This window comes from Eleginops maclovinus, chromosome 17 (assembly GCF_036324505.1).
Source record: "Eleginops maclovinus isolate JMC-PN-2008 ecotype Puerto Natales chromosome 17, JC_Emac_rtc_rv5, whole genome shotgun sequence".
NCBI classification, from domain to species: Eukaryota; Metazoa; Chordata; class Actinopteri; order Perciformes; family Eleginopidae; genus Eleginops; species Eleginops maclovinus.
Window position 1 is genome coordinate 15868529 of NC_086365.1, and position 27634 is coordinate 15896162.

The following is a 27634-nucleotide window of genomic DNA, read 5'->3' on the forward strand; positions in this document are numbered from 1 at the left end:
TTAAAAACTGTCCATAATCAACGACTAATTTCACTTGTAATCTTTGTGTTGTGCAGGAGGACAGTGAGGGGGTTCATGTCATCAGAGATCAACAGGCCTGAACACTGAACAGGTAAGAAGGAATACAACTTTTCACCCGTCTTTGAGAGATGGTCTCAGACACTAAACCGAGACTAGTTTTCTGAGGCCAAAAAGAGGTTGTTGTTTGTTTTATTTATAGAACTGTTTGTGATTTATTTATTTTGCCCAGAGTCCTAGATAAAGGACGCCTTTGTGCCCCAGATACTGTATGTGCTGAGCAGCTGAAAAGCAAACTTGGTTTTCTTGTGAACAAACTACATAATGGAGCCTCTAAATAAACCCGTTCAGTATTTTTCATCAAGGGATCTTATAGTACGAGTCTGTCCTAACAGAAATCCTAAATCATTTCCTTAATATAATATAATAACTTAATTTATTGAAACTTTTTAAAGATAACTTTTGAACATTGCAGTATGTAGCATCTCTACTTTAAAGAGTCCTCTCCTGCTGATGTTCAGGTGTATATCAGTATGTAGAGTCTCTACTTTAAAGAGTCCTCTCCTGCTGATGTTCAGGTGTATATCAGTATGTAGAGTCTCTACTTTAAAGAGTCCTCTCCTGCTGATGTTCAGGTGTATATCAGTATGTAGAGTCTCTACTTTAAAGAGTCCTCTCTTGCTGATGTTCAGGTGTATATCAGTATGTAGTGTCTCTACTTTAAAGAGTCCTCTCCTGCTGATGTTCAGGTGTATATCAGTATGTAGTGTCTCTACTTTAAAGAGTCCTCTCCTGCTGATGTTCAGGTGTATATCAGTATGTAGAGTCTCTACTTTAAAGAGTCCTCTCCTGCTGATGTTCAGGTGTATATCAGTATGTAGCGTCTCTACTTTAAAGAGTCCTCTCCTGCTGATGTTCAGGTGTATATCAGTATGTAGTGTCTCTACTTTAAAGAGTCCTCTCCTGCTGATGTTCAGGTGTATATCAGTATGTAGCATCTCTACTTTAAAGAGTCCTCTCCTGCTGATGTTCAGGTGTATATCAGTATGTAGAGTCTCTACTTTAAAGAGTCCTCTCCTGCTGATGTTCAGGTGTATATCAGTATGTAGCGTCTCTACTTTAAAGAGTCCTCTCCTGCTGATGTTCAGGTGTATATCAGTATGTAGAGTCTCTACTTTAAAGAGTCCTCTCCTGCTGATGTTCAGGTGTATATCAGTATGTAGCGTCTCTACTTTAAAGAGTCCTCTCCTGCTGATGTTCAGGTGTATATCAGTATGTAGCATCTCTACTTTAAAGAGTCCTCTCCTGCTGATGTTCAGGTGTATATCAGTATGTAGAGTCTCTACTTTAAAGAGTCCTCTCCTGCTGATGTTCAGGTGTATATCAGTATGTAGTGTCTCTACTTTAAAGAGTCCTCTCTTGCTGATGTTCAGGTGTATATCAGTATGTAGAGTCTCTACTTTAAAGAGTCCTCTCTTGCTGATGTTCAGGTGTATATCAGTATGTAGTGTCTCTACTTTAAAGAGTCCTCTCCTGCTGATGTTCAGGTGTATATCAGTATGTAGCATCTCTACTTTAAAGAGTCCTCTCCTGCTGATGTTCAGGTGTATATCAGTATGTAGTGTCTCTTTATGTTTCTTATACTGTCTGTACTGCAGCACCTCTTTTCACCCTCTGTCTGAAACCAGAGCCCAGTCTGCTCTGATTGGTTAGCTGTTGCGATTGATCCTCCTTCTTACAGATGTCCCGCCCCTTAGCCTATCAATGCGTTGGAGCCCTTGCCAATAGAAGCTCTACACTCTGACGAAACTTTGAGTACATGACTTGCCCTACTTCTGGTGTAAGATGTGACAACTTTTCCTCAGCAGTTTTCTGTTGTGTAATGAGTGACAGCCTCGTGGGGCCGTGTTGTTTTATTGTGAAATTCCTCCTCTCAGACAAAGCCCTCCTGCTTTTCTCTCCGTCATATAAAATACCCATAAAACCAGTTAATTAAACCAGAGTTGCTGTGTCAACACATAGCATCGCAGGGCTGTAACCTAATTATTTGGCCATTAAAACGCATAAACGCTCTTTATTTGCGCCTTGTGTGAAACCTTGCAGCTGTGTGTGTGTGTGTGTGTATATATAAACACATGGCTGATAAAGAGCACACAGGAAGGAAGGACTGATAAAACCACTGATACAGGAAGTAGTTCAGCTGTGATAATAAAAGCTGATGTTTATCACAAACAGCGTCAGTACGATGGCAGCCTGGATATTAATATAAACGGTTTATTTTTAGCAACGTTATCCTGACTGGGAATGTAAACTGTCTGAACTGGAAGGTCCCTGCTGAGCTGGTTTGATTTTAACTAGGGGAGCTTTTGTTGTAAAGCTTATTAGATTACATAGAATTTAATGAGAGTGTTTACTTTGTTTTAAAAAATTAACTATTGTGCAATAAAAATAAGGTTTATAGCAAAATATTTCATGTTTTCCAATTAAGGTATAAAGAAAGGCAAGGGTTGTTCTAGAAACATATACCATGAAGGGCGCTAACGTCACTTCCTGTCCAAATTAAGCCCCGCCCACTTTCTGGTGACCATACAGCATTAGAGCGACTAATCCACTTTGTATACTTCTTCCAGCTGGTTTATTTTTCCCCCTAAAAACAAGTTTCAGTAACTCCTCTTCCTCCCACGTTCCTGCGGGAGCTGAACAGGAAAACTCGGTTTATTTTAGAGAGGAAGTATTTGTGTGTGTGGGTGTTTGTGTGTCTCAGAGGGGAGCTGCAGCTGTGAAGACTCAGAAAAATTGATTTCCACTCAGATAGACACACTAGAAAAGACATCGCCTGTCAGCGTCACTGTCAGGAAAGCTAACGACTTACTTTACCGCTCCGTAAAGCAGGGTTTGACCCCCTGGTTGTGTATTTTTCACATGTTAAAATCTTAGTTAAAGAGGCCTCATTAGGCTTTTTTGGAGGGTTTTCCGTTCCCTGTGGCGTGTTCTAGGTTTTAGTGTATGTAAATGGTCTGCAAAGCTAAAATCCCAAAGCTACGGAACATAATGACGTCAATATGTAACACTTCTGTTGGCTAGCGCTCGAACACGTTGTACATGCTAGGCAAGGGGCTGGACATCTCTAAGCAGTTGACCAATCACAACAGAGCCGGCCAGCTGACCAATCAGAGCAGCAGGGTCAGTTGGATACGTTAAATACAAGAGAGGACGCAATTAACCAATTAATTTAGAGGTTATCAGTGAAAATGTTGATTAAAAATGACAAACAAATATACTTTTAAGATCATTTCCAAGGAAAAATGTCCAGAATCCTCTATTTTCTACTAGTTTGTGAGGATTAAACAACTCTTTCGAAGACTTGAGGGGCTTGGTATACTATTTGAGGATTCATTTTAGTATCAGCGACCAATAGATGAAGTAGATTTACCAACCAATGAGAGCTTTGGTTATTTGCAGTCGTGTCTCACACATTAAACTATCAACATATATCTCAGACTCCATTTGATGCACAGTGCATACTTGACCGGCTTGACTTCTCGACTTCCCCCTTCTCTTTTCCCTAATATATACCGTATGGAGTCTGAATATTGCATCATATTCTATATAATTCAATATTTCATTGCATATTGCATGAAGACGCTTTATTTGAATTCAGGCACTGTAGTGCTGCAGGTGTCAGGGAAAGAATGGGGAATAAAAACATCAAGACTCGAGCAAGATTGAGAATTAAAAAGCGCTGACGGGTGAGATCAACGAGGAAGTAAAGAAAGGGTGTGCACCGAAAGACTCTTCTTATGTTTGGAATATACCTGCTTCTTCAATGACAGGTTGATTATCTTGGCCTCGAATGTGACCGTCATGAAATCTCGCCATCGTCTGTAAATGTGCTGATGCTCTTCTCCCTTTCTTATATCCCAGCTTTCAGTTGGGTACAGCGTGTGATGAGAGAATCAGTTTGCATTGAACATGGTTGAATGCAGGGCTGATGAAAGCTCACGCCGATAATGGCTTTTTCATTATGTCCTTAGCCGGGGCTTGGCGTTTCATTTTGTGTCGCAGAGTTCCTCTTCTCGCTGCTGCTGCTGCTGCTCTGGCAGCGCTCCAGCGTCTTTCTGAAATGATTGTGTGTTTGGGAATATTATTTTTTATGTATTGCGTCTCTGCTCGATTAAGCTAAATGGAGATTCTGGGGGGGAGGGGAGTGTGGGGTTGGGTTCACTTCTAAATATAGACGTTAGCGATTAAGAAAAGTCAAACTGGAAGCAGGTGATATTTTACCCTGTAACCCCGTGTGGCTTTTTAAGATTTTAACTGTCGCATTTCATAGGATTTTTTATCGTTAATAAGCAGATTCATGTCAGAATAATTCAAGAGAGAGAATTTTTTTCTGATTAAAAAAATGTAAACATTTCTTTCTGGAAAATTTCGACTTTTTTTTCTGAAATCTGACTTTTCCCAAATTATGTTTTTCTGAATGTTTACAAGATTCTGATTATTTTTCCAAATTCTGACTTAAAAAGAAGTACTTTTTTAAAGGGACACTGTGTAAAAAGGCGCCAAAGTGGCCAAAAAGGGTACTGCAACTACGGTTTTGGCCAAAACCGACTACGGCGACTCTCGAAGTTCACAAAACTTCTTCCGGTTTCGAAACTGATATAAAACCTGCTAGTTCGGTATTAGCAGTAGCAGTAACAGCACAGTTGCGCGACACAGCAAGATGTCCTCCTCTTCAACAACAAATCGGGTCAGTTTTTTGTACAGTTTATTCCTAAACTTAATCCTATATAAATTCCTATACAAATCATGTTGACCTACTTGTCCAGAAGCAACGCTGCGAAGTCAGCATTTCTTGTAACCCCTCTCTGCTGCATAAGATCTTTCCACCTTTGGAAAGAATATCCTATATTTACTCTTCTCTTGTTGGTATTTCGACTTCTGTCCGTGTCGAGAGTCCTTCTTCTTTTTCTCTTGGATAAAGGAGTTGGTTGCTCATGCCGCTCGGAGTATGTGTGGTCCTGCATTTTTGTTCAGTAGCTACGATCCCGAACGCGCGGTGACTAGTCATTAGGAAAACGCCGGAGGCGGAGCTGCAAATTCTGTATGTCCCCCAGAGGAGGTTGTACTTTCAAAATGGCTGCGGGCCATGGGGAAGATCCCCTTTGTATGTAGGTAAAACTGACTATATCTAAGTACAACAGAATACTTAGATTTCGGGATAGATGTGAAATGGGTTTAAAAAGACTGTATTTATGAATGGGTATCTTACATTTCGGTAATTAGCTAGTGAAAGTCTTACACAGTGTCCCTTTAAACTGAAATTCAGACTTTTTTTCCAACATTTGGATTTTTTTTAATTCTGAATATTTTTTCAGAATTTCCTTTTTTTATTTGATTTCTTTCTCTGGATCCTCTTCCTTAGTGACTCAAACTAATAAGAAAGCTGTTTTTCCCCCCCGCATGCAGTGCTAACGTTAATCTGAATTACAACATCACACTGGACTGGAGAAGTCCATTGGTACCATGGCCCATTGAGAACAGGGTATGTGGCCAAATCATGAATCACAAGCAGAACATCTTTAATGTTTGTTTTGGTTTCAGGGCAGGGATGAATCATCTCCCCTCCTTTAGTTTTTTAAGGAGTTCTTGGAATGCCACAAGAATTTGGGATGTTCATTTCGTCAAGGAAATGGGAAAGAATGCTCAGAGGTTTTTGGAAATATGTTGAGAGTAAAAATAATGGACAGTGATGGAAAAGTCATAAATGTGTGTCGGTCAACAACACTCCCTTTGGTTGCATCAGAATGGTATTTCGTTGACATGGTAAACACTTCATACTTGTGATTCTCTGGACACGGTTCTGATGATTGACCGGTTCATTACCATCCAGCCTCCTGCTCCTCCCTCCGACTCCCAGGGGGAGGGGTATCCATCATGTTGAGCAAAACCAGATGTGTTTGCCCTCCACCTCTGCAGCCATCCATCACGGCAGCTGGGTCCTGATATGGTGGATGTTTTAAGGAATGTTGCATTGAGTTGTAATTCCTCAAAAGCAGTCTTCCTCTGTTGGTGGGAAAGTGGCAAAAACTACACTTTGGAAGCATTAGTTTCCCCGTCGACTGGGGCGGAGTTAACCCTACATGTTCGACTTTCACCACCTTTTGAAATGCTTTACTTTTGGCTGATGTTCCAAATTCGTGTGCCAAGTTTGGTTTCATGCAAAACACATACAAGGATTTTCTTGGTCAAAAATAAATTGAGGGCTTCTTGCTTGTTGAAATACTCTTTGTGTGACTTTGAACCTATAATTTATCACAAAAAAGGCCAAAATGTGCAATTTCCAAGCCAGCTTTTTGTGATTTGAATCATTGAAATTGAAAAAAACATGGCGTTTGGGAGGCGTTCAAATCATTAAAACATGCCACCTGTTGGTTTGAGGACATGCGACAGCCCTTTTCTGCAAGTTATCAGAGTCTTAATGCCAAACAAAACAGGGGAGAGGTTATATTTGACCGTTTTCTGGATGTGCTGCCAGTCATTCTTTTCTTGTTGCTAGATAAAGCTGCAAAAATGCCAAATATTTGCAAATTCCAGCTTATCAAATGTGACATTTTGCAGCTTTTCAGTTGCAAAAATGCTTTGGACTCTCGGTTGGAAACATTTGAGTGATTTTCAAAATGCCACATTGTAGTTTCAGGACACGTACACAAGTCTAAATGCACAACAAAACTGGGGAGTCAGGTTTTTATTTGGCAGCTCTCCGTTATGAATGTGTGAAATTAAGTGAAGCCGGGCAGGTATTCCGTCAACCGTCTCCGGGGAAATAAAGGAATATCACTGCACTTGTTTCTAGATAATGTGACGCCGTAAATCACGGAGAGCGGAAGGAGGGGAGGGTGTTCACTTTAATGCTTCCACATATTTAGTTTTTGCTCTGTGTGTCTCAGATTGTGTGCCCCTCATACCCTCCTCGTTACCTCTCTGTAAACAATGGAATTCCTCCGTTTGGTTTCCACTAGCTTTGGTCTCCGTGGCCTCGATCGGACCGGACCGATATAGAGCCAGAGTCAACACTTCCTGTCAGACTGTTAAACAAACGGCTCCGTCCTCTCATCTGCTTCCACCTCAGTCATTTTTAATATACTCCTCATTCCTCAGACCTTCTATGATCTCAGTTATTAGCTCCCAGTATCTCTCAGAGAACCTTTCACTGGTTTACAGAGCTCTTAATGATCCGGCACCTTATTATACTACTGGTTCTTATGTCCCTGTGCAAGCCCTGCGGTCCTCTTCAGCAGGCTCTGTTTTAAAACTGTGTGTGTGTGTGTGTGTGTGTGTGTGTGTGTGTGTGTGTGTGTGTGTGTGTGTGTGTGTGTGTGTGTGTGTGTGTGTGTGTGTGTGTGTGTGTGTGTGTGTTCCTAATGAGCAGTGGTTTGATCCCTCAGAGCCACCATACATTACCCTCATGAACCCAGACACAGAGCAGCAGTTTCACAAAGTTCAGAACAGTTTAGAGAGGGATTTACCCAGCATGCAATTGGCCTCATAAACAATGTGTGTGTGTGTGTGTGTGTGTGTGTGTGTGTGTGTGTGTGTGTGTGTGTGTGTGTGTGTGTGTGTGTGTGTGTGTGTGTGTGTGTGTGTGTGTGTGTGTGTGTGTGTGTGTGTGTGTGTGTGTGTGTGTGTGTGTGTGTGTGTGTGTGTGTGTGTGTGTGTGTAAGCAGAAATGGTCCAGTCTGAGGACAGAGGGATGAAACGGAGAGATGGTGGGATGTGTTTGGGAAAATGGGTCAGGAGGAAATTGAGGGTGTGTGTGTGTGTGATGTTTCACAGCTGAGACCGTGTTGTCAACAATGTGGGGATTTGCTCTTTGTGTGTGTGTGTGTGTGTGTGTGTGTGTGTGTGTGTGTGTGTGTGTGTGTGTGTGTGTGTGTGTCGACTGCATAACTTAATTCCATGGGGAAGCCAAAGCAACAACGCCTCCGTTTCCTGTCCTAATTGCTTAAACTCCTAAACACACACACACACACACACACACACACACACACACACACACACACACACACACACACACACACACACACACACAAAATCCTGTTTGAAAATGACTTCTGCATAAGTTTAGGGAGTTGCATAGTTTAACATTTATTATTTATTTAGAAAAATAAGTGACAGGCTAAGGGGGCGGGACATCTCAAAGCAGTTGACCAATCACAACAGAGCCGGCCAGCAGCTAACCAATCAGAGCAGACTCAATGAAGCCTGAAACAGACGCTCATGATATTATTTACACCGGTGCCTTCTTTATTTTACAGCAGGTCAAACTGTCGGCTGCCACAGAGTTTACTGACCTGAACATAAACCCGTCCCACCCGACACACCTGTGTAGCGAAAGGGTTGGAAACAGGACACACTGACTCATTTGACACTAAACCAGGTTCAAGCATGTGCGTGAAATTAGCAATAAATGTGTGTGTAGAGGAGTCTGTGGCGAGCGTGCAGTTGCATGCAAGATATTTTCTATGAATAAAATCTGTGGAAAATTCAGACTTCAGCTGTGATTTAGCAGAACGTGTGACCTTTTATGCATTTTTGAATAAACTTCACCTCAAGAGACTCTAAATGTGAGTCATGCTTCAGTCACAGGACTAAAACAACCTGTAAACAGAGAACAAATTTAATATAGAATCTTCATTTTATCTTTTTATTGAATGTTTTAACCTCCTTTAATTTTATATCAATATTTTAATTTTATTTCTTCAGTTTTTTTATTTAGTATTTATTATTATTTTTATTTTAATACTTTTATTTTTTATTTAGTATTTATTATTATTATTATTATTATTATTATTGTTTATGTTGTAGTTTTTATTATTATTGTTTATTTTTGTATGTTTTTATTTTATTTCTTCAGTTTTTTTATGTTTTTCTTTTTATTATTATTTTTATTTTAATACTTTTATTTTTTATTTATTTTTATTATTATTATTATTATTATTATTATTGTTTATTTTTGTATGTTTTTATTTTATTATTTATGTTGTTTTTTATTTTTAAAATCCCTTTTATTTTTGTTAAATCTTAAGCAGAGATTCCATATTAAAAACTCACTTTTAATCCAAAAAGTGAAAGTGAAAATAATCTAAATGAATAGTGATTCAGTTCCTGATCTCCTCTCCTCTCCGACCTCCTCTGTATTTAAAAGCACAGAGATGAAGCGGTGTGTCTGGCTGTCCCTCTTGGCACATGACACACGACTCATGGTGTGTGTGACGGATAGAGACTGTGTGTGTGTGGGTGTGTGTGTGTGTGTGTGTGTGTGTGTGGGGAGGTCAGACGGAGAGCAATCTGTCCCCGCTGTGTGTGTCTGACCGCCGTCTGCCTCACTTTTATATGAAATCAGAATTATTCTCCCTATAAATCACATTATATATACCTTTGGTTGCCACTGCAGACGTATTTGTATGAAAGCAGGAGGTTATTCTTTAAATTTATAGAATAACCTCCTGCTTTCTCGGCTGTGTACTGATTCAGAGCCAGTTTCTGAATCTTATTTTCAGTGAAAATGAGAGAGGAAGAGGCGAGGTCAGAGGAGAATACACAGTAACCTCTGAATAATAATAAGAAGTCTACGCGTCCTCACATCGCTCTTCTTTATCACAGTGAAAAGTTCCTCTATACTCTATGCTCTCTCTTTTAGTCAGTTTTCAGTAGTTATACGACCCAAATGAAGAAAATGATCAGCAGTTTAATAAAAAATGCACATATTAATTATTTAAAGGTTCAACTTCATCAATAAATAACATGATTCATCATTTCTAATCATCGAGGAACATAATATACTATATAACAGTCAAAGGTTCTGACTCTTCTACGTTTCACTCTACATTTAGCTGTTTCCAACTAAGAGCTCTACTAAACTCACATTTTGAATGCATGTATTGTAACCCAGTACTTGTGTGGTGCTTTAATCACCCTTCTCCTTTATCTCTAACACAATGTGAGGTGTTTCTCTTGTGTTTTGTTCCACTCATAACGATAAAGCTGCTCCATCAGTGCGTGGTCGCCCCTGAATCCCTCGTGATGAATATTTATCCTCTCTCTTCACGCTTTACTTCCTGATGATGGAAGGACACATTGTGAGGAGCGATGCTTTACCATCTGGATGTTTAGATGTTTGGATGTTAGACACTCCAACATATGGACAAACACTCATGTAAAACACACACACACACACACACACACACACACACACACACACACACACACACACACACACACACACACACATATATCCACAAGCATATGGTTCTTTGAGATAGAGTGAGACAGATCTGGGCCTTTCTGCTGCAGAGCACCGAGGGCCTCCACACTGTCAGAAGTGCTGCCAAACTAACTTCACCACACACACACACACACACACACACACACACACACACACACACACACACACACACACACACACTGTCTCGCCTCACTAACTGCCTTGCTCTTGGAACATTTGTTGAATTTCTGCAGGATTCTGAGTTGTACATTTATTCAGGTACTAATTTGAAGTGTTTTTATGTATTACATCTCCGAGGTGAATACTGTACTTCTAACTTGTTTGTGTTTTTGCAGAAGCATTTTTGTTTACTTTATCAATCTTTCTTTTAGCATTTTCTGAAGGTTTTTGACAAATGTCCCCAAAATATGTCAAAAAATGTTCATGAAAATCTGAAACATTTTGTACAAAATCCTGAAAAATGTCTTTTAAATGCAATGGTAATGGGTTCACTAACCGACAGTACAGAAAAGTACCTTAAATATCTACATCAGTAAAATGCAGAGAAATATGTGAAAAATAATATTTATAAATATCCTTAAAATTCTGTCTTTGCAGGAAAATCTAATTAAAGATAGATAATTAAAAAATACATATGTGAACAACATCCAAAATACATAAGAAGGACTTAATTAATCCCAGACTGGGACATTTTTGAACATATTTATGTAGGTTTTGCTGATAGAATCTGAAAAAAGTGCAATAAAGATGAAAAAATAAAGAAATTAAATAACTAAAAAATATCTAAAGCGTTAAAATGCAACGTTCACATTAATGCAGCATTATTATTCATCCCGAAAAATCATATTTAATCGTTAAACACTGAGAGAGAGCGTTTGAATTTACATATTTTCGTGCGTCTTGCTGGTAAAACTTTAACTCTGGTTTGGTTTTATGCAGGACCTTTCCTTACTGGAGTTTAATTATCTGAATAGCTTTTTTCCTTGAATGAAAGGAAGTTAAAGATACCTGTTAGCTGTATCTCTGCTCTCTTTGCTCATTATACCCTCTTTCTTTCTGTCTCATTATGAAGATTACTCCCCAAATTGATCCGTCCTTTATCTCCGTTGAAAAGTCCCTATATTTGGAGCCTGTAAGCATTAAGCGTTTCCGTTATGAGAGGAAAACTCTCTCCCTCTTGTATTATCACAAATGTCTTTTAGTTTAATTCATGCGCTGATGAAGGGAGCGCCGGCTCTTTGTTATTATTCCAGACGGTAATATGCTCTTCTCTCTCAGAGATAATACAAGATTTCTGGCAGTTTTTGTGAATTAATTACATTTAATTAACTTCACTGTTCTGGGAAATAAGCAGCCCGGCGTTCACTGTGATCTACAGCGAGTTCTGCAGCAGGAGGTTTGTTTGAGTTCACACTAATCCCTGAAAAGATATGCATTGCAGTTACTTATTTAACAACATATTCCACTTTCCAAAGGGGTTAGGGTTCGTGTAACCTGAGAGTTTCAACAAATCCAAGCTTTGTTTTTGGATATCAGATTACCAAACACTCCGGCTCCAAACCAACAAATGGACCTTAAATAGTCATGAAAACACACCTGAGGATTTCTATTATACGTAGTTATTTGAGAGACTTTATTCCACTCCATTTTGAAAGCAACAGCGTACCGTATACAGTCCTTCATTTGTTTTATAACCTCATGTACTTTAGCAGATTTGGATTAGTAATACAGATATGAATGATCTTTTAGATTAAGCTTACAGTAGTTTATAAATTAGATGCATTTTTTCCACTTTTGCAACTTAACCCTAATCTTTCTGAAACTTTTACTCGTATTTTTAAGTTTATTTTGATGCTAAATTGTATGTATTTCAATTTGAAATGCAGAACTTTTATTCTGAGGACTTTAACACACATTTGTTAAAGTAGAAAACGACTTAAAACTTTGACTATCAGTTTTTTTAACATATTCTTTGTGTTTCTCCAGGATAGCGAGGTGGTTCATGTCATCAGAGATCCACAGGCCTGAACGCTGAACAGGTAAGAACCATTATGACCACTTCCTCTGTCTTTCATCCTGAATTTCTTCCCAAAAAAACCCCTATTTCCAGCTCTGAAGAACCGCTCCTTTCTTCCCGTGCTTGTCAGACTACTTTCTCTTTCTCCCTTTTCACAGGCTATCATCTTTCAGTCTGTCATCGCAAAGCATTGTGGGTCCCCATGAATGCCATTGGCTGTTTGTTTTGGCGGCGTCTTGTGTGGTTTTGGGAATACCAGTGTGTGTGTGTGTGTGTGTTTGGGGGTTTTGGGTGAATGGGTTAATTGGCGGCTTCAGGCCGTTTTTAAAGAAATGAATTCCTGCTGAGACCCTGCTGCCCCTCACACACACACCCACACGTCTCACATATCAGCCAATTACTGACACCCTACACACACCTTTCTCTCTCCGTCTCTTATTTGCTGCTTTTCTACTTTTATTATACTGTGCCGATACACCGACTGTTTTTCACGTTCCAAATGCGCTTCCGGTTTATTGTGTGTTAAACCTGTGTGCAGAGGCCTATCCCCCCCATATAATCCAGCTTTCCTGTGAGTCCACATCAGAGTTTGAAAAGGATGTAAAACGTGGCTTGATTGTCTCCTCGCAGCAGGGTGTGTCAGGTTGGTTTGTTAACCACACCCTGCACTGAAGTACAAAGGAACCCATCCCAATACCACTTGTTTGCAATGGATACACACTGCAATATTAAACTGGGTGAAGCTGCAGTTTGAGTACGTAGTTAAAGCTATGTTTACACGGAGAGAAATGCACGTGTTCTAATGGAAATATCCTGCAGACTTTGTGCATCATTTCTCCAAAACTGTCCTGTTTCTGGAAACTTTTCCCTGGAGTTTAAACCACAGATATCCCGTTATGTTCAGAGATCATAATTGAGCGATGATGGAGATATTTTGATTAAGTTCTGTGAAATATTAGCTACCTTTCTCTTGCCATCTCCCTTTAGGATATTATATTACAGGTAAATCTGACAGAAAATAACCACACTTTAAAAGGTATTTGCTTTCCTGGCTTGTTTTTCCACAACTCTAAAGTCTAATAATATTTAATTGCAACTGTTCCCTAAACTTAAGCCAGAATAAAGCACATAATCTCTCCATCTTCGTAGTATTGCTTCTTCTCTCTCACGACTTATTCCAAAGAAACCAGAATACCATTAAAGCCGTGACGTGTTGTTGTCATATTACAGACTTCATGGTGTTTTTGCACATCACTTATTGCTTATCCTCTCCTTTTGTGGAGACTTTTGCAATCAAGAGTTTGAATGCCCCTCCATCCTCCAGAAAGGCATTTAGCACGCTTTAGCATTAACGCGCTAACGGCCTCTCTGCACATTATCATGTACTCTTAATGTGCGGTGACATTAACGTGATGAAGGACGCTTTTGACTCCATTTGGGTCCTCCTGTAATGTCTGGGAGACTCTTTCACACACACACAGGAAGATGGGGGGACAGATTACCTGCCAGGTTAATGGTTTTAATACCTGCGGCTCAGTTTCTGGGCTATTTTGTCCATTTATTTCTCGCTTCAACTTCCTGTATTCTGTCAGAAGATTCTCCCACCCTGCAGACATTTCATTCATTTGCAAGGCTGGAAAACAATGCATGTCTTCACCCAGTTTATACAACATTTAACGAGTGTTTTCGACTGAAGTGTGTGTGTGTGTGTGTGTGTGTGTGTGTGTGTGTGTGTGTGTGTGTGTGTGTGTGTGTGTGTGTGTGTGTGTGTGTGTGTGTGTGTGTGTGTGTGTGTGTGTGTGTGTGTGTGTGTGTGTGTGTGTGTGTGTGTGTGTGTGTGTGTGTGTGTGTGTGTGTGTGTGTGTGTGTGTGTGTGTGTGTGTGTGTGTGTGTGGACCTTCAGAAACTCATGCTGAGGCCAGACGAGTGTGACCTGATTTGAACGGTCGTCCGATCTGTCGACTCGCTTCAAAGCATGTCACTATTAGTGGGTGTGGGTGTGTGTGTGTGTGTGTGTGTGCTTCCCCTTCTGTCGTCCACCCATCATCTGGTTCCAGTCTCTCCTCCCCTCCTCCTCCGTTGTGTTATCCAACGTGTCAATGGTTCTCGCTCCATAACAGCTTCATTTTCTTCCCCGCCTGAACCCTGTCACTCTCAGATCTTAGGAAAGCAAATACAACGCTGTGTGTGTGTTTGTGTGTGTGTGTTTGTGTGTGTGTGTGTGTGTGTGTGTCTGGCACAATTAGATTTGAGTTGAACCAACTGCTACTCGGCTCCATTTTATTCTCTTTCCCCAAGTTGACTTTATTTTGATTTCCCGCAGCCTTTGCACGTCTGTCCTGTAAGAAGTGGTGCAAATTGCATTCGTATAAACTCTAGTATTTCTTCCATTTCCCTCACTTATACTCAACTGTTCTCACAAATAAAAATCTAATCCTAAAACTAATCCCAAGTGAGTTGAGACTTGGACTCGGGTCAATCAGTGTGCATGCCTTGTGTTTGTAACCGAGTGTTTCTACAGTTTCGAATAACTGCTAAGAAGTTCTGCGTAGTTCGTCCACCTCTGTTCAAAGTCAATGTAAATGCATCTCTCTAAAGCTCTGCAGATCGAGGAGCAGGAAAGGAACACTGCAAGAGAAAAGAGAATGGAAACCAAGTTTAAATCGATGGAGGAAAGCCAAACGAGAAGAAAGCACTAAAGAAAAATGCAGAAAAGAGACAGAAAAGTTAGAGAGAGAGAGGAGAGTTGATGAACTGAAGCGACTTTGATCAGCTGCCAATGGTGCTGTGTTTATGTGAGTGTGGTGAGATGGAATACTCCAGCCTCACTGCCAGTACTCCAGTGTGTGTGTGTGTGTGAGAGAGACTGTGTGTGTTTTGGAGGGCGTGGGTGAATGCTCATGTGTTTTTTGTATTTTCTTTTCTGTGTTAGCCAGCAGAAGCTTTATACTCTTTTCTTTTTGCTCTGAGTTGGTCTGCTCTTTGTTTGGACTCCATATTTTTTTTTTAGCAGTGAGCTTTTCCTGTCCTTTATTTGCCAAATGCAGCTTTTCATCGGGACGTTCTTCTTCTCTTTAAACGTTTTGTCAGAGGAACATCTGGTTCAAGTTTGGCCATATTTCTGATACTGATTTCCTATTCGATCCTTCCTACCTACCTACCTACCTACCTACCTACCTACCTACCTACCTACCTACCTACCTACCTACCTACCTACCTACCTACCTCCCTCCCTCCCTCACCCACCCTACTACCCCATATCATAAATTGGTGAATACGTGATTTATTGTAGATAAGCTGCTTGTTCGGGTTTCATTCAAGTCTTTTTCCTTCCTCGTTTCCTTGCTTTTGTTTCCCGTGTTAAGAGCTGGCCCGTAGTTGCAGCACCCTCTCTTGAAGTTTGCCTTTTTTGGAAGTCTCTGAATGTATTTCTCGTCACTTTTGTGGTCCACAGCGTTCAGTTGTTCCTAAGCCAGGAGTCGCCTGTTGGCCTCCTTTGATCTGAGAAGTAGCTGAATCAGAAAAACCTGCAGCTCGTTTCTATTGTGCTCGAAGTCTGGAGAGAGGAGAGGAAGAAGAAGTGAGGAAGAGGAGGGGGAGGAGGAGGGGGGAGGAGGGGGAGGTAGTGAAGCAAAATGTCTGAGCTGTCTGCTACATTTGAGCTTTTATGGACAACAGCAGGAACCCTCCCTGTTTCTGATGGCTTTAACAGATCCACTTCTTACTGCTTAAAGTGTGTGTGTGTGTGTGTGTGTGTGTGTGTGTGTGTGTGTGTGTGTGTGTGTGTGTGTGTGTGTGTGTGTGTGTGTGTGTGTGTGTGTGTGTGTGTGTGTGTGTGTGTGTGTGTGTGTGTGTGTGTGTGTGTGTGTGTGTGTGTGTGTGTGTGTGTGTGTGTGTGTGTGTGTGTGTGTGTGTGTGTGTGTGTGTCACAGGTTCAGGGTTAACATCTTTAACATGTGCTGCATGTCTCTGCGGAGCTTTACTGACTCAGTGTTACAGTAAATGACAAGTGTCCTCTTTCCTCATTCCCCCCCCCACACACACACACACACACTTAAATCTTCCCGGTATTGGATCTTGTTCACATTTCAAGAAACTTTCGGAGGTAAAGGAGATGATTTATCGGTTTGAAAGTAGAGTCTGTATTGAAAGCGTTGGTCTTAGTCCTTGCGAACAGCAGTTTGTTTGAAATATTTCCAGCAACTGGCATTGTTCCGGAGCTTATATATATATATATATATATATATATAAGCTCCGGAACAATGCAATAGCTATTTTCTCTTATGGTGCATTTCCCCCGAACACAAATAGACAATCAAAGCAAATGCCCAGTTGTGATTGGTCTGCCTCGGTATTGTAGATAAAGAGTCCTATCATGCTTTTGGGGGGTTTCCCTCTCCTGTATTTTGTCATATATCTTTTTAGTGCATGTAAACGGGTCTGCAAAGATCTCAAAGTTCCAGAACACGGTGACATCACTACGGAACACTCGCACTTCTATTTGCGAGCATTCCAACACATTGTACGTGATTGGCTAAAGGGGGCGGTACATCTGTACGCTGCTTGACCAATCATAACAGAGCCGGGCCAGCTAACCAATCCAAGCAGACTGGGCTCTGGTTTCAGACAGAGGGTGAAAAGAGGTGCTGCAGCACAGGCAGTCTGAGAAACATAAAGAGCTTTCTGAACATTGGAGCATGGAGACATGTCCCCGGAGTGAGACTACTGATTTGAGTTTGTTTCTTTGTGATCTCTACAAAGAAACCTCACATTTTGAGCCCTTTATAGAACCAGCCACACTCTGTTCATATCTTAATGGAGGTCCTGCTCACAGAGATGAAGCCGCTGATGAGAACAAAGCCTCCTCTTCCTCTCCGCTCGACAACAGAGCCGGCGAGTGAAGTCCACCTCCTTCACTCTGCAATTAATTTCACACAGAGAGCATCAGAGCGCAGCTATCAGGTGTTACCAGGACACAGTCCGTCGTCTCCCGGCTGCGAGATAATAAGAGTCCGTCAGCGCTCCTCTTCTCAATCCAATCACGATTCAAAGGCAGCAAAGCCACTCAGAGTATTTACATCACATCTCCCCCTTGTTTTCTGCACGGCCGAACACCTCCGGGCCCCAGAGCTCTGCTGAAAACACTGATTTAACTCACTGGGAATAAATCTTCTATTGGTAGAGAATTAAACATCCAAGAATCGACAGTTTTATAAGTGAAAAAGCACTAATAAGAAGAAATACATAAATGAACTTTTATACGTAGCATTTAGCAAGGTTTAGCTAACTGTAAGCTATGTACTGCACTTTTTGAAGGTTGCTTTGGATAAAAGCGTCTGCTAAATGAAATATAATGTAAAGAAAAGGGACTCAATTGTACAGCATGATCGATTATTTTACCAACAATGGAATATTAGAATAGAAATGGCAAGAAAGACGACAGAAAATACCTAAAATAACTTTTTGAAGTTGCATTTAGCAAGACGAAGGCTAATGTAGATGTTTTGCACTTCCTGTAAAACAGGATACCTTGTAGGCGATGGGTTTGATCAGTTTTAACAGGAAGTAAGTCTCGCCAGGATAATTGTTTTTAAGGATGGCTGCATGGTTTGGAAAAATTGCGATAACTTTGGGATAAGTTTTGGAAACATTATCCACATTTGAATAAAGAAAGGTTCAAATGATCCCGGTGATATTTTGTTTTCAGACAGTCTGTTTTTTAAGGATTCAGAATTACAGCTTTACAGATTTTGCCTCCAAGAAATATTGCACTTATTGCTAATTGGATATTGCGCAAGTCCATTATGCAATTTGGATGACATTGACACTTTGCATTCCTACTTTTAAGAGTGAAATATTGTCCAGAACCTTATAAGAGGTAATAAAGAGGGTTGGTTATTTTCCCCAAAACAAAACAAATTCTCAAATTGGGAACAATAAAGGTCATCAAATCTAAATGTAAAACGCAAAAGTGTAACAATCAGGATTCATTTGTCTGGAATAAGATTTTAAAACACCATAACTAAATGCTTTACACTTATTCTGATTCAAACCGTCTCAGAAATCCGTCTCACCAGGACTGACAACCCATAAAGGAAGTAACAAAAGCATTTCATGGGATTTTTAGGCGGTAACAAGCCGAAAAAAGGTTGGGTTTTTTATATGACATAGTGTCTTGAGGCTGATAAAACACAATTTACGACTTAAAGCCGTTTACTTTCACTGCGTCCAAGAGATTTTACTGCTTTTTTGTAGTTGTTAAAGATGCTTTAAGACTGTCTCAGGACCTGCAAATACCCTGACGAGCAAAACACAAAAGAGGAGGATGAAACGATGAAGAGTGATTGCTTTTGCACAATGCTGGGAAATAAAGACAGAAGACACCCTGACAAGTCACAGCAGAGAAACGGTTTAATTCAAAACGATGACAGGGACGGATTCAGGAGATCCAAAACAACCCCGGAGATTAAAAATCCAGGAGCAAAACGGTGAGGAGGAGAGGGAGGAACCTGTGAGGGTGAGGAGGAGAGGGAGGAACCTGTGAGGGTGAGGAGGAGAGGGAGGAAACTGTGAAGGTGAGGAGGAAACTGTGAGGGTGAGGAGGAGAGGGAGGAATCTGTGAGGGTGAGGAGGAAACTGTGAGGGTGAGGAGGAGAGGGAGGAAACTGTGAGGCTGAGGAGGAAACTGTGAGGGTGAGGAGGAGAGGGAGGAAACAAATCTGTGGAAAATAGTTTCATTATCTGATTCAATCGTTCCAGAAGCTTTGGAAGAATGTCTGAATAGTAGAAGTACTCTCTTGTTAACACACACACACACACACACACACACTCACACACTATCTCTCTCTCACACACACACACACACACACACACACACACTATCTCTCTCACACACACACTCACTCTCTCTCTCACACTATCTCTCTCTCTCACACACACACACACACACACACACACACACACACACACACACACACACACACACACACACACACACACACACACACACACAGAAGATAATCTGTAGAGAATCATTTTATTCTCCCATTGAACCTTCACAGATGCTTCCCCAGAATATCACACACGCTGCCGGCATTCATGCTTCCTGATGAGAATCACTCATTTATCACACACACACACACACACACACACACACACACACACACACACACACACACACACACACACATTGAAATCATGAACACGCACACACAGCAGGAGTGTGTGTTTGTAATTATCCTGACTCGCTTCATGTCACTACACTAGGATCATTTCATGGTTGTCAATGGAAGTCTTTACGTTTTTTATTTTGTCCAACTAACAATACAGTACTGGGCTCTGATTGGTCAGCTGGTCGGCTCTGCTGTGATTGGTCAACCTGCTTAGATGTCCCGCCCCCTTACACCTATTTATGTTTCTATAGTTATTCAGTGAGTCTTTCTGTTGAGCTTTCTGGATATTTTGTTGAGTTCTTTTTTTTGCTTTCCTAATTTTCCTCCTCTCCCTCTTCACATTTCTCTCATTCACTCCCCCTTTCTTCCTCCCCTTTCTCCCCCTTCCCCTCCGGACAGGCCTGGATCAGGAGGATTACAAGGGTTTTGTGTTTCAGCAGCAAGAAAAATGAGGAGGAAGAAGAGAGATAAAGAGGGCATTTGAAAAGGGTTGGAGGGGGGAGAGGAGGAAGAGGAGGAGGACGAGGAAGAAGAGAGGGGGGACTGTTTGTATTAGACAGAGAGAGAGAGGTATGAAAGGGGGAGAGTGAACTGCAGGGCTTCTTGTTACTCTTTCAGCACTTTCATCCCGTTTCCTACACTTTCTCTTTTGACCCCCCGTTGGTACCCATAATGCAATGGGTTCAGGCCTCTGTACACACACACACACACACACACACACACACACACACACACACACACACACACACACACACACACACACACACAGTATTGAGAGTGCCTCATTATGTCATTCAAGTGTGTTCTTGGACTCTCTATTCATACAGCGGATGGGAAACACAAAACCAGACACACCTCTCACTGTTAGTCAACACACACACACACACACACACACACACACACACACACACACTCACATACTCACACACCAGAATTAGCATTCTTCTTTCTCCTTTACACTGTACTTCTAGACTGACTGACTACAGCACAGTCACATGACTCCACGTCACCACCGCTAAGCTAAAGGAGGCTAATGTTGGGCTATAAAGGAACTACAGCACGGTCACATGACTTCACATCACCACCGCTAAGCTAAAGGCAGCTAATGTTGGGCTATAAAGGAACTACAGCACGGTCACATGACTTCACATCACCACCGCTAAGCTAAAGGCAGCTAATGTTGGGCTATAAAGGAACTACAGCACGGTCACATGACTTCACGTCTCCACCGCTAAGCTAAAGGCAGCTAATGTTGGGCTATAAAGGAACTACAGCACGGTCACATGACTTCACATCACCACCGCTAAGCTAAAGGCAGCTAATGTTGGGCTATAAAGGAACTACAGCACGGTCACATGACTTCACGTCTCCACCGCTAAGCTAAAGGAGGCTAATGTTGGGCTATAAAGGAACTACAGCACGGTCACATGACTTCACGTCTCCACCGCTAAGCTAAAGGAGGCTAATGTTGGGCTATAAAGGAACTACAGCACGGTCACATGACTTCAGGTCTCCACCGCTAAGCTAAAGGAGGCTAATGTTGGGCTATAAAGGAACTACAGCACGGTCACATGACTTCACGTCACCACCGCTAAGCTAAAGGAGGCTAATGTTGGGCTATAAAGGAACTACAGCACGGTCACATGACTTCACGTCACCACCGCTAAGCTATAGGCAGCTACTGTTGGGCTATAAAGGAACTACAGCACGGTCACATGACCTCACGAGAGCTTTTTGAACATTAAGGCATGGAAACGTGTCACAGTAGAGGCACAAAATACACATAAAACCTTAAAGTTAGCATAAAATATCCTCTCTAAGCAATGATAATAGAAGTTAAAACCAGTAGCAGGTACAGATATAATAATCCCCATATTTATTTTTCGTCTGGAAGCCATTTTTATTATCTTGGTCTTTTTCTGCTAAAGCCATAGATTGGGCTGATTGGGTTTTTGGGTAAATACCATTTTTCATAGCTAATCCTCATGATGGATTCACTGTCTGGGCTGGATTAATATTTCCTGTCCATCTAATCCTGTTTGATTTAGTCCGCATCGCACCAAGGAATTAAACCGTGCACCAAGCGTGCGTGTGCGCGTGTGTAATGCACTTTTAGACCCAGTGAGTTAAACAAAGTCGTGTTGTTCCTCCTGAAGTATTTGTAGCTCGATGCAGAACTTTTCAGGACTTTTTGTGCCATGACAAGTCACACAGATATCACACAGGCAGACAACACAGTGAACAAAACCAAAGTATAGGACTTTAACGATGTACTAATGTCCATTATGGGTATATTTTAGCAACCACACATCCCAAAACAATGGGTGAATGTTAAGTGATTGAATGAGTCCTTCAGAGTGCTTTTTAGTCAGTATTTTTCATACTTTTGGTAGTTTTTTAAGGTAACAGACACTTAAGTATGTCCAAATAAATGTAATTGTTGTATTTCTTTGCCATTTCTAAGGCAGACCACCTCCTAAAGAAGTAGTTGGATGTTAAAAAATGACATTTATTGTGTATATCTTAAGTTTTGGGTCAATTTCTGATCATATCTTTCATACTTCTGTTCATTTTTTGGTGGTAACTGACAATTCTTGGCAAATGTTACGATATTTACATGCATACTTTTATGCAAATCTAATGGATGTTACGTGATCTGAATATAATCAGTGGCGTATTAGTTGATGCACTTAGTTTTCTGACACAAAGACAGAAAAAGCTAGTGCATATTGTCTACAAAAGAAAGGAGGTATTCAGAGTAAATGGAGGAATAAAAGCCAAGAAAGGAGGAGAGTTGGTTTTGGCTTCGAGTCAAATAGCCTACCCTTTGTGTGTGTGTGGGTGTGTGTGTCACCGCAAGGCACCAAGCCATGCCTCAGCGTGTTAATTATGTAAATTGGTCATTATAAAACCCTTATGGGGGCCAGGATGAAACTGTCCAAACAACACACACACACACACACACACACACACACAGACACAGACAAACACACACACACACACTGGAAGAAAACTAGGGCAGTGGGTAAAGTAAACTTTTCTTGGATCGTTTTAAGAAGAAGCACTTCATCAGAAAGGTGTCAGTGTGGAGTTTGCCAAATAAAACCTATTAGAAATTTTCCATCTGTCGCCGAAATCTCATGAATCCTCATTAGAACAAATATTCTGGAGTCAAATCTGGTCTTTGTTACTGCGGACAGCTTCACCTGTGACTTCTTCTCCACATTGTCTCTCTGTCAGATGGAGAATGGAGCCATATTCACAGCAGGCGTCGCCAAAAACCCAGCATTTGGAATGAGAAAATGGACCTAACAAAGTTTAAAGGAAAAGACTTGAGCCGTCTTTTGTTGTGTTGTCCAATATCAGGTGTTGGAAACTTTTCTGGTGTATTTATATCTTCAAACGTCCCACCCGACGTGCTCTCCGGAAAGACAGATGTGATTCCACTTCTTCCTGAACGTCTGTGCAGATGTTTTTGACTGAAACAGAAACTTTCTGAAGTCTGCTTCCATCTGGTGAGGAGTTAAAGGAATGCAAACGTACAATAATACCGTGCTTCAAAAAGCTCTTAGTCTCTCACACTGCCTCAACTCTTTTCACCCTCTGTCTGAAACCAGAGCCCAGTCTGCTCTGATTGGTTAGCTGGCCTGGCTCTGTTGTGATTGGTCAACCAGCTTAGAGATGTCCCGCACCCTTAGCTTATTGCGTACAATGTGTTGGAGCGCTAGCCGATAGAAGCGTGAGTGTTCCGTAGTGATGTCACCGTGTACCGGAACTTTGCAGGCCTTTTACATGCACTAAAAACCTATATAACACACTACAGGAAAAAGGAACCCCCCCCCCCCAACAAAAGCAGAATAAAGCCTCTTTAGAGTCTTTCATTTCCAGATATCTGAGCATTACGTTGAGCACTTTAGGTGAAGAAGTGATCACTGACAGATCGTTCATCAGGACACAGTTTCAGCCTGGAATCAGCACGGGGCTAATCACTGCTCCCCGCTGTGTTTGCTGAGCCTATAGTCCACAAGAAAAGGAAATAGCTTAAGGAAGCTCTCTTTGCACCACTCTTTAGTCAGACCCTTACAAAAATGTGCACACTTCACTTTAAAGTTACTTCAATAAGCCACCACTTAAGACCAGACATGCGCTGAAGCTGGTTAGCATCAGAAACACTTTTACACTTTCAGAGTCATAAAGTAACACTTTTGGCCAACTTCAACATGTTAATCCCCCCCAAATAAAGTGTGTTTACCTAGCATTTAGCATTGATTTATTCACAAAAATGTGAACACTTGACTACTTGCGCTGTCAGTACAATTAGCCACCAATATTACACACGAGCTAAAGCTAGTTAGCATCACAAACCTTCAGTTTATGTCCTACGTTTTTGCGTCTGTGAGTCATAAAGTCACATTTAGATGCGTCTCGGACTCGATCTGTGCTGCCCTCATCCTCCTTAGAGTCCTCAGGCTTTTAAATGTTTGAAAGAGCATTAATTTTATTTTCATTAAGTGTCTTTGGCATCTTTTGCATCATCTACTACAGTGAGCCATTTATGAATAGACTCGAGCTAATGCTACTTAGCATCACACACAGTTTTCCATTAGTTTCTGTCATTATTCCGCTTCATTTCTTAGTCACAACATTACATTTTTGGCTAGAATTTAATGATTTCTGAGGCATGTTTGACTCGATTTCATCCCTCGAGTCCTCTGGCTTTCAGCTTTTTTTATAGAGCCTTAATCAAGATAGTAATTGGGAGATTAAAACTTCATTCTTGTCAGCAAAAAAAAGACGAGTTTGGCTAAATTTATCAGTGTGATGTACATCAAATACCGAAGTACTTCTCACACTTTCATCCTTTTTCCAGCATTTGTCCGTCAATCAGACTTCTCTCACTCGTTTCCAGCACTTCTTCCTCTTTTGAATTTATTATTATCTGTGTCTTTTTCCATCTGTCTCATCCTCGCCCGGCTGTCAGACGACTGAAGTGATAAGAAATGGCAGCCGTATCAGTACAGCAGATTGTGTGTGTGTGACAGTGTGTGAGTGTGTGTGTATGTGTGGCGGCTCTAGCTGTCATTTTGAAGGCGTTTGTCTCGAATCCCCATAGAGTCTTTTCACAGCCAACTGATGGAGACCGACAGGGAGAAAGAAAAATAGAGACAAAGAGACAAAACGCTCACAAAAGGAACTTTTCTTCATGTCAAAAATGTCAAACGGTGGTTTTTCGACAGAGAAAGCCCCCTGCTGCGTCGCTAACAGCCTGTTAACAACCTTCAAACTCTCAAATATTATAAAAACAACATTTATTAAACTTTAAATCAACATTAAAACCTCCATTTCTCCGCCGTCCTGGGGGAAAATGAACTTCTGCTCATGATATGTTGAGGTTCAACAGAGCAAGATGTTGCATATTTGGGGGGAGTAGAAGAAGAAAGAGGAGGGGGGAGGATTAAGCGTTTCTAATTTAAAAATCTCACCCATCAAGTCAAATCAATTGGATCCCTGCAGAGCGGGTTTAATGGAAGTCAGAGGAATAATCTGCAGCTGGAAAATACTTTAATTTCAATAAAAACGGCTCGGCTTTTCTCATTAAGGAGGCATGATGGGAAATGGCTTTTTAAATGCACATTTGTTTTCTTGATTACCTGATTCCCTCTCAGATATGTCAACACATTGTTTTTTAAATCATCTTGCAGGGCGTCAGCGTGTTGTCTCACTTCCTGCTGCTATGATTAAGTGTTAGTACACATTTTAGTTCCCATCATATTTCATTAGTTCACCTCTACCCATTGTTTTTACAGTTGTGTTAATTAGCTTGTTAGTTAGTTAATTGTGCAGCTTTATAATGAAGATACCAAAGATTTAAAGTATTTCTCGTCATGCAATCAGGTCATTGTGAGCTTTTTGGCGGGAAAATCAGGACTCGGATAAGCGGTAGAAGAGCGATGGATGACAGTTCTAGAAAAACAGACACTGAAGCAGTCTTTGTGGTGTTCAAATTGTCCGTAGATGGAACCAAAATGTAGATTCAACAACTCTTAATGCTGAGTCATAAAGTCTGCTTGATTGTGCAACTGGGAATTACCACTTTAAGAAATCCAATCGTCCCACGGTGGGGGAATTACAGTGTTTCAGCAAAGGCTGAGAGCAGATTTTGGAGCATTTCTGATGCTTTAATATGAATTTTTAGAGAAATAGAAATACAATCGAGATTATCAAACCTATAAATAATGTCAATGTGGGTGGAGATCAAAGCTGGGTAGCAAAAGCAGCTCCCTCTCGCCTCTCTTTCTTTTCATCTGACTTCTACATCACCTCCTTATCCCTAATTCCCATCTCCGAGCCTCGCCGAGTTTCCTACGGAGGAAACCTGAGAGAGGAGGATGAAGAAAGCACAGGTAGACGGAGACGAGCTGACATTAAAGCAGAGAAGAAGAGCGAGGTGATGGGGAGTAAATTAAATTAAAACACCTCGGGGATCGGAGATGAAAGCGATACACAGGTTGTACTTTATTAAAAAAATCACATGTGAGCTTCCCCTCCGATGTGATGGATGATCCCGTTTGATGGATTGGGAATTTATTACGGTTCACCGGCTGACGCTGGTTATTTGATTTTGTCAGAGTAGCCGTTATTCGGGTCTGCAGAAAAGGACATTTTGGCACAGAGTGTCCTTTTATCTCCTCTAAATGTAGTGTTTGTCCCATGCAAACTGCAGGAAAATCCGTTTTGATACAGAAACATAATTAAAAAAAGCCAATGGGAGCGTGAGTGTTCCATAGTGACGTCACTATGTCCCAGAAATGTGGGATTTTAGACTTTGTACACCATTGACATGCACACAAAACCTATATAACACACTACAGGAGAGAGACATGAGGACGAAAATAAGTAACCTTTACCAGCAGATACCTCCATAATTGTGTGTGTGTGTGTGTGTGTGTGTGTGTGTGTGTGTGTGTGTGTGTGTGTGTGTGTGTGTGTGTGTGGGTGTGGGTGTGGGTGTGGGTGTGGGTGTGGGTGTGGTGGGTGTGGGGTGTGGGTGTGTGTGTGTGAGTGTGTGATAGATCAGATAGAGGCCGGAGAAAATGACCAATCCTTCTCTCTCTCTCCCAATAGGTAACTCCACACACAGACACACACACACTCGGTTGAAAAGTTCACATCACACACACACAGTCGATACACACACTGTGTTATTTATAACTCTAGTGTTTTGGTGATTGCAAAGCGGCGATGATATAGATTTTATAAATGAATGATGCGGACAGCAAAATGAATCAAAAGCTGAGAGTTTTGTTCTTTTCTGTGCAGCTCGATTCAGAGCGGGGTGTGTGTGTGTGGGGGGGTGGGTGTGTGTGTGTGTGCGCATCAGGTTTTACAGTATCAGTGTGTGGGATCATGGGAAGGTGTGGAGAATATTACACCAATGTACACTCATGCATCAGCAACCTAACCCTGCACTGACACAAGATCAGAGTTTAAAATCACGCTCATTTTTCCCCTCTTTACTGGACTCAAAGACAATAAAAAAGAAGGAAAATTGTTAATATTTTACACAAAAAGAGGTTACAAACAACAATGCTGCAACTCTTTCAGTACTTTCCTCAATTTAAATCAACTTTTTATTGCTTCAGTGAATTATTTTGTGTATAAAATGTGAAAAAGCAGCAACGAAAAAGATGGAAAAGCTTGTTTTATGTGAAGATATTCCAGGACAACACAGAAAAACAAGTCAAATCTTGACATTCTTTGCTATAAAGTCACTTTTATATAATATTAAACTACTATTAAGACCCAAGAGAACATTTTATATGCTATATTAATTGATCTAAAGGCAACAGAGTGTTTTGTACTCATTTTATGACTGATTGCTTGGTTTACCTACATTAACGAGGCAATTACGGAAGGAACCCAATTAACTGAATGGATGACAGTGAGTTCAAATGATCCGAAAGGTAATGTGTGAGGGAAATGACCAACCATAAGAACAATAACCAACCACCATAAGCCCCGCCCCTTTTGGATCTCCTCCTAGAGCACCATTATGTTTTTTAGACCAATCATCTCTCAGAGGGGGCGTGGCCAGCAGCAGGTCATTAGCATTTAAAGCTACAGACGCAGAATCAGCGC

The 27634-nt window shown here is 41.1% G+C and overlaps 1 protein-coding gene across 2 annotated transcripts in view; it reads left to right on the plus strand.

The window, feature by feature from the left end:
* The window catches only part of LOC134879049 (plexin-B2-like), a 119423-nt gene that overhangs the window by 50881 nt on the left and 40908 nt on the right, over positions 1 to 27634 (plus strand). For both annotated transcript variants that reach the window (XM_063905304.1, XM_063905305.1), the window contains exons 2-3: positions 57 to 112; positions 12293 to 12345. The gene's annotated coding sequence lies outside the window, so the exon portion shown is untranslated. The remainder of the gene's footprint in view (positions 1 to 56; positions 113 to 12292; positions 12346 to 27634) is intronic.